The sequence below is a fragment of the Peromyscus californicus genome, unplaced genomic scaffold, assembly GCF_007827085.1.
Source record: "Peromyscus californicus insignis strain IS unplaced genomic scaffold, ASM782708v3 Scaffold_2__1_contigs__length_46816999, whole genome shotgun sequence".
Lineage (NCBI taxonomy): Eukaryota > Metazoa > Chordata > Mammalia > Rodentia > Cricetidae > Peromyscus > Peromyscus californicus.
This window is the reverse complement of record NW_026294540.1, coordinates 29109944-29117577: the sequence shown is the minus strand read 5'-3', so window position 1 is coordinate 29117577 and position 7634 is coordinate 29109944.

The following is a 7634-nucleotide window of genomic DNA, read 5'->3' as shown; positions in this document are numbered from 1 at the left end:
TATCACTGAGTGCAAAGGTTATTGCTTCTTATCAGAAACTCAAACGAAATCCTTGGCTTTAATTCTTTTCTAGTAGTTCTGTCCTTGTTTGCTTTCTGTAGTTATGATAAAAAAAAAACCACTATGATCAAAAACAACCTGGAAAAAGGGGTTTATTTCATATTGCAACTTATGAAAGAAAGTCAGGGCAGAAAATCAAGGTATAAATCTGGAGGTAGGAACTGAAGCAGAGCCCATGGCTACTTACAAACTCGCTCCCTGTGGCTTGGTCAGCCTGATTTATTCCCCACTGGAAATGGTTCAGAGAGCTGGGAAGGGTCCAAGGATCAAAGACACTGGGACATGAGAGTTCCCCCTCCTTTATAGACAATTTACATAGTGCCTTCTGAGTTTTGTGTGTATGTGTGTGTGTGTGTGTGTGTGTGTGTGTGTGTGTGTGTGTGTGTGGTTTTCAAATTCTGTTTTGTTGTATGCAGCCCATGGTCAGAGGATGTGGTGGTTTGAATGAGAATGGCCCCTGTAGGCTCATATATTTGAACACTTATTCCACTGTTTGGGAATAATTAGGAGGTCTGGCCTTGTTGGAGAAGGTGTGTCACCGGGAGTGGGCTTTGAGGTTTCTAAAGGCCATACCATTCCCATTCTCTCTCATTGCCTCTTGCCTTCGGATTGGATGTAAACTCTCAGCTACTGCTCCAGTGCCATGCCTGTCTGTCGCCAAGCTCGCTGATCATGGACTCACCCTCTGAAACTAAATTGCCTTGGCCATGGTGTCTCTTCACTGTAGTACAATAGTTACAAAGAAAAGGGGGGTTCTATCCTTCCTCTGTCATTGGTTTACCTATTTGTCAATCTTGATGCCTCTGGAACCTCCTTCCCTGCTGTTCTCCTACATCAGGTGTAGCTGATAGGTTTATTTCTACATCCTCTCCTGCATTCCTTTCATTGTCAGGAAGACGAATGGAACCAGAGATCACCATGGTTAAGCAAAATAAGTCAGATTCAGAAAGACAAGTATTGCACATGGAATCTTTTTAGGTTTTACTTTATTTTTTCAGTCATGTTGGGAGTGCGTGCACATGTACACCCATGGGTGGGTACCTGCAGAGGCCAGAAAAGTACAGTGGACTAGAACTCCCCTAGAACTGAAGTTACAGACAGTTGTGAGCCACCCAACATGGATGCTGGGCACTCAGCTTCAGTCCTCTGTAAGAGCAGAAAGTGTTCTTAACCACCTAGCCATCTCTCCAGGTCCCTCATATGGAACCTTACAAACAAAAGGCCTAGACAGAGAAGAATGGTTATAAAGGAATAAAGAGGGGACCATAGGAGGGTAACAAGTTTGAGTAATGAGAGGAAATATGATCAAAGGGTCTTATGTAAAATTTCATACTGAACTCCCTTAGAATTTTGGACAATTTATTACACTCATTTTTTTTAAAAAAAAAAGGAAGCCAAGTAGTTTGTGGTGGGACAGTAGGAAAACTGTCTTGACAGCTTGACATCAGGTACTGCATTGCACCTCACCCATCACAGGCTCAATGGTGTAAAAAACATAAAGTCATTTGAAAGATTGCTTTGGGAGTTTCAGGGCAACCTGCTCACACAGAGCCACCTTGCTGTGACAGTTTCCCTAAGAAGATGGAACACAAACACCTATTAACCCCAGATAAGGAACTGATGACAGACCAAAAAACAATTACACCCAAGTCCAACTTGGCAAATCAGCTGGTTTATTGAGATTACCTGCAGGAGTAGGGGTGAGAAGTTCCTTATCGGAACATGGATAGCTCAAAGACATCACGCAAAGTTTGCTCATCCATCCCAGTATGAGTAATGACTCAAAAAAAAAAAAAAACTTGAGCCCTATAACTCTCTGGACATTTTTCAGGTACCTTAATAGGTCATAGAGTCTCCTCTCCTCAGCAATCCTTAGTGCTTATAAAGCTTTGAGACGGGAGAGCCTTGTACAACATCAACATCAAGGACTAACTGATCCTTTTGAGTTGTTTCCTTCCTGAGTCTTAATAAGCTTCCCTTTAGAATTTCGTGAGTGTTATGCAGATTCATTTTTGAATTTCCTGAGATTTAAGGCATTTCCTTCCAGGATGGAACGACTCAGAGAAAACCGCCGCATAACAACCCAAACAAGTGCTTGTCCACATTCAACGATCAAGCCACGCATAGGATGCCACAGCTGTGGTCCAAATTGGCCCTTTAACTGCTATATCTGTTAGCAGAACTTGTCGGCATCTGAATTTCATAGGAATGCAGATTGTGAGCATTGAGAGGGACGGTCACGGAGGTTTCCATAATACTGCACAGGAAAGCCGAGAGGACAGAGCCTGTGTTCAAGTCACAATCCCCATGGCAGTTCCTGAAAAGAGGACAGGTGAAACTGTGAGAGTGAAATTAATGCTGTAGTAGAGACCCCTATGAAGGGACTCTAGCCAGCCCAAGCATGGCAAGCATGGCTCTGGCAGGCCTTGACCTTCTCCCCCACTCTATCTGTCTTGCTAAAAACCATTAGATTACATTCCTAAAGCTAGCCACCAAGGTCTATTCCCTTATTTGACCTCTTCCTCCTCCTGAAACTGACCATTGAGGTCCAGCTATCAAAGTATTGAAGTTCAGCAATCAGAAGCCCCCTTTGGCTGCCATAATTAACATGCCCAATTAAAATTAAACAACTCTGCCGGGCGGTGGTGACGCACGCCTTTAATCCCAGCACTCGGGAGGCAGAGCCAGGCGGATCTCTGTGAGTTCAAGGCCAGCCTGGGCTACCAAGTGAGTTCCAGGACAGGCGCAAAGCTACACAGAGAAACCCTGTCTCGAAAAACCAAAAAAATAAATAAATAAATAAATAAATAAAATTAAACAACTCATCCTAACATGGGGTTTCTCATTTTACCTTTATAAACCACCCTTTGCCTATGAACATGTCTATCTCCCTCTATCCAAGTGCAGTCCTTTTGTTGTGCCCAGATTGTGACCCCCAGAGAGACCACCAAAGATGAGCATGCCGGAATGCAAAAGCAAGGTTTAATTCTGAATATCCAATACAAGCCTAGGCAGGGACTTCGTCAAATACATCCAATGCAGTGGAGGCTGGAAGAAGTGCCCGCCTGTCTGCAAGCTCAGTTTTTAAAGGAAAAAAATCACAAGGTTACATCATTTAGGGGTGCTAGTACGGGTACAATTCTGATTGGCTCGCTTCTAGGGGCTTTCTAGAAATCATGGCTTAATCTTACTTCTGAGGGAGTGGTTGCCCACCACCATTTCTCATTGGCTGCCCTCAGGTGGGGGCATTTCTGTGGTCAGTTACCCTGGAAACCAGGGAGAGGACATTCCATAGTCCGGCAGTCATTACCTAGTGACTACCTTGTGACTCTGTACTTTTACACTTCCTGGTTTCTGGAATCTGGACTGACTTGTTTCAGTAACTATTGGCCTATTCCTAGAAGGAGAAATCTTAGGCCTTAGTTTTTTGGGTGAAAGCATTTTGGTCTTATTTCTAAGATGGCTCATTTTGGTCTCACACTTTGTCACCACAAGGCAAAGGCCCCTTCCCCATCTCCCTTGTCCCCTTCCCCTTCTCCCTCTTCCTCTATCTCCTGGCTTTGTCTCTTATTACCTCCTTTTGCCCCTCTGGGGCAAATAAATCTCCCTTGTGCTGAGAACTTGGTCTTGGGGTGTCCTGAGCAGATACTGGTCCCTATACCCCAGATGCTAGAGATGGACATCTACAACATCTACTGAGGAAAGACAAGGCCATTCAGCAGAGGGTAACATGGATGGCAGCCAACAAGGCCATAGGGACAGAGAGAGCTCTATATGCTACCATCTGATCTGAATGACAGATGTGGAATCAGAGGACTTGATTCAAGGCCCAAAGTCTGAATACCCTGTGGACTAGGTGCACCACTGTCCTTTTTCACAAGGTCCTTCTATTTCTGTAGAAGGGGGCCTTGATTAAAAGCACACATGTGGTTCACCTCTGGAATCTCTGGGATGAAAGGATCCTACACAAAGGCATGAAAAGAAGTAGAAAGGAGCTTGGGTATTTCTTGCAGGCCGCAAGAATATATTATAGAGATTCAGCTGTGTGTTAAAGCTATTCCATGACTGGCCAAGAGTCCTGTCAAGAGGCAAGCCATTTATTACAAATATTTGGTGCTACCCAGCCTTTAACATTCCAGCTGTCTTCTACTATAAAATTCCTACGTGCTAAAATATTTTCAGACCTGCTGAACTTCTAGGTAACTTCCCTGCGGGAGCCAGTACCTGGATAAGGTCAAGTAAGCAAAGACAAGCTGGCAGGAGACTCATAGCTTTGTTTCTTGTGCAAATGAAGCCCAGACCATCCCCCCTGACCCAAGGCCCAGTGGCTCTCCAGAGCAACTGACTGAGAACAAAAGAGGTTTTTACATATCTAGGTGAGAGTTAGAATAACATTCCTGAGGAGGCAGAGAACCATGTGACCAGGGAAAGAAAGGGCAGGCATTTTCTGTAGAAACGGATAGAACAGCATGGTGAGAGAGAAGAGAGGAAGACAGAGGTTCCATAGAGGGTAAGCAGATCTCAGGTAGAGTTTTCTGAGTGCCAGGAGTAGAGAGTAGCAGTGATGGAGAAAGAGGATACAGAGGACGAAGATGAGGCTGGAAGCATAGGAGTTTAGTTGTTACAGGACTATATGAGCTAGGGAGCTGGACGGAACTGCAGTTATGGAGACAGGATTTCATCCCAGAGAAATAGAGTAGACAGATATAGAGCTTGGTATGTCTAGAGTTATTCCTCCTGCCTTGAATGCCTGGTGGAGCTATAGCTGAATTGATAGAATTTTGTCTTAGAGGAATAAAGTTAATACACATAAGAACATAGTGTACGTAGATTTTTTTCCCTGATATCCCACGCCAGATGTAGCTAACCCCCGGGAACCCTGGGTACTCCATAGGTATTAAAGGCACACATGGGAACCTGAAGATGTGCAGATGAACTAGGGTTGAAACTCCACTGAATTCTCATACATTTCTGTCATTTTCTTTCACTTCACCAGGCAACGTCATGTAGAGTTATGCTGCTATCTCCATTTCAGAGGTGTTAAAACTGAGTTTCAGTGACTGTCAGCAGCTTTACAGTTGCAGTTTTTTAATTTTTTTTAGATTTTTTTCATTGTATGTGTGTGAATGTTTTACCTATGTGTATTTATGTCCACCATGAGCATGCCTGACGACCTAGGAAATCAGAAGAGGGCATCAGATCCCCTGGAATTGGAATCACAGGTAGTTTTGAGCCACCATGTGGGTACTGGAAATCGAACCTAGGTTCTCTGTAAGAGCAACAAGTACTCTTAACTGCTGAATCATCTCTCCAACCCCACATATCAACCTTTATGGCCACAAAAACATTATCTATTATGTAAATATGGGGGGAGATTTAATTCCTTTAGTTGGGACTGGGAATATGACTCAATTGGTAGAGTGCTTGCCTATTATGCCCAAGACCCTGGATTTGATCCCAATTACTAGATATAACCTGGCATGGTGGCACAAATCTGTAATCCCATGGGAGTAAAAGATCAGGAGTTCAAGGTTATCCTCTGCTATATAGAAAGTGTGAAGCCTGAAAGACCCAGACACAGTTCCCCCAGAAACCCAAAAGAGTTGAGGAAAGAGATATCTTAAAAGTGAGTCAGTTCCCCCTTCCTGGAGAGGGTAAAATCAGGTGCTTTCAAAAGAACAAAGTCAGGATGTCTGGTGGTAATCGATTAACCACGAGATGCCCCTCTCCGGAGATAACATGACCAGACCCCAGAGATGAGTTGTAAAACTCCTGACAGGGCAAACAGATAAGCTAAAATAAGACAAAGTCCAGGCCCGGGAAAAACTGGACCAATCACGGATGGACTCGTACTAACCCCCTCCCCTCTAAGAAATTTTATGGGTTTTGCCTATAAAAACTAACTTCCCCAAGAAAGAATAGCTCCCCCCTGCCTCACTGCGCTGAGGCCAGTGAGTGCTGGAGATGAGTTCCCTGTCGCACAACTTGTAACAAAGATAAACCTTGCTTTTGCATTCTGGTATGCTCGTCCTTGGTGGTCTCTCTGGGGGTCATGATCTGGGCACAACAAAGCCCACTAGTGGAAGCCCATGAACTGTGGACTGGTGGCTGTGGAGCCCCCATGGGACTGGACTAGGCTCTCTGGATACGGAGGACTGTTGTTTGGCTCTAACTGTTTGGGGGACACCCAGGCAGGGGGATCGGGATCTGTCCCTGGTGCATGGGCAGGCTTCTGGGAATCCAATGCCTGTGGTGTGACGCCTTGTGCAGCCTTGGTGCAGTGGGAAGGCGCTTGGACCTGCCTAGGCTCAGTATGCCGGGCTCTGCTGACTCCCCATGGGAGACCTTGATTTGGGGGATGTGGGGATGTGGAGTGGCTTGGGAGAGAGGGCTGGGGGGTGGGAGGAGGGAGGAGGTGGGATCTGTGGGTGATACATGGAGTGAGTAGAAAATTTCTTAATAAAGAAAAATGAAAAAAAAGTGTGAAGCCAACCTGGATACATGAGACTCAGCCTAAAAGAGGGAGGAGCTTGAGAGAAGGCTCAATTAATAAAGTGACTGCCATGCAAGCACCAGGATATGAGTTCGGATCCTCAGAACATACATGAAAAGTCACATAGGGTTGTGAGCCTGTAGCCCCAGCCTGGTGAAGACAGGCAGATCTCTGAGGATCCCCAGCCCATCAGCCTAACCTAATCAGTGAGCCTCATATTGAGTGAGAGACGCTGTTTCAAAACATACAGCTGAAAGGTATGGAGAGATGGTTCAGTAAGTAAGAGCATTTGCTATTTTTTTGTTTGGGTTGGGTTGGGTTGGGTTGGGTTGGGTTGGGTTGGGTTGGGTTGGGTTGGGTTTGGTTTGGTTTGGTTTGGTTTGGTTTGGTTTGGTTTGGTTTTAGACAGGATCTCATTATGTAGCCCTGGCTGGCCTCAACCTCCCTATGTAGAACAGCAGGCCGGCATCAAACTCACAGAAATTCACCCACTTCTGCCTCCCAAGTGCTAGGATAAAAGGCATGGGACGTGTTTGCTGTTCTTGCAGAAAATTGGAATTCAGTTTCCAGCAGTCACTACAGGCAGCCTGTAACTCCAGCTCTAGGAGGTCTGGAGCCTCTGGCCTCTGTATGCCATTGCGTGCATGTGGCATACACACACACACAGACATAAGACATAAGGGTGTAAAAATAAAATAAATCGCCGGGCGGTGGTGGCGCACGCCTTTAATCCCAGCACTCGGGAGGCAGAGCCAGGCGGATCTCTGTGAGTTCGAGGCCAGCCTGGGCTACCAAGTGAGTCCCAGGAAAGGCGCAAAACTACACAGAGAAACCCTGTCTCGAAAAACCAAAAAAAAAAAAAAAATAAAATAAAATAAAATAAAATAAATCCTTAAAAAGAATAAAGGTGGAGAGTGATTGGTAAAGACAATTGATGTCAGTCTCAGGACTCTTCACACACATGCTTGCACATGTTCTCATGTGCATACAGCACACGCACACAGAGAATCGTTGTGGCAGACTAATAGCATCGCCCATTCCCTGACTGTGGGAAGATGCTGGAGATTCAAGATTGCGACAG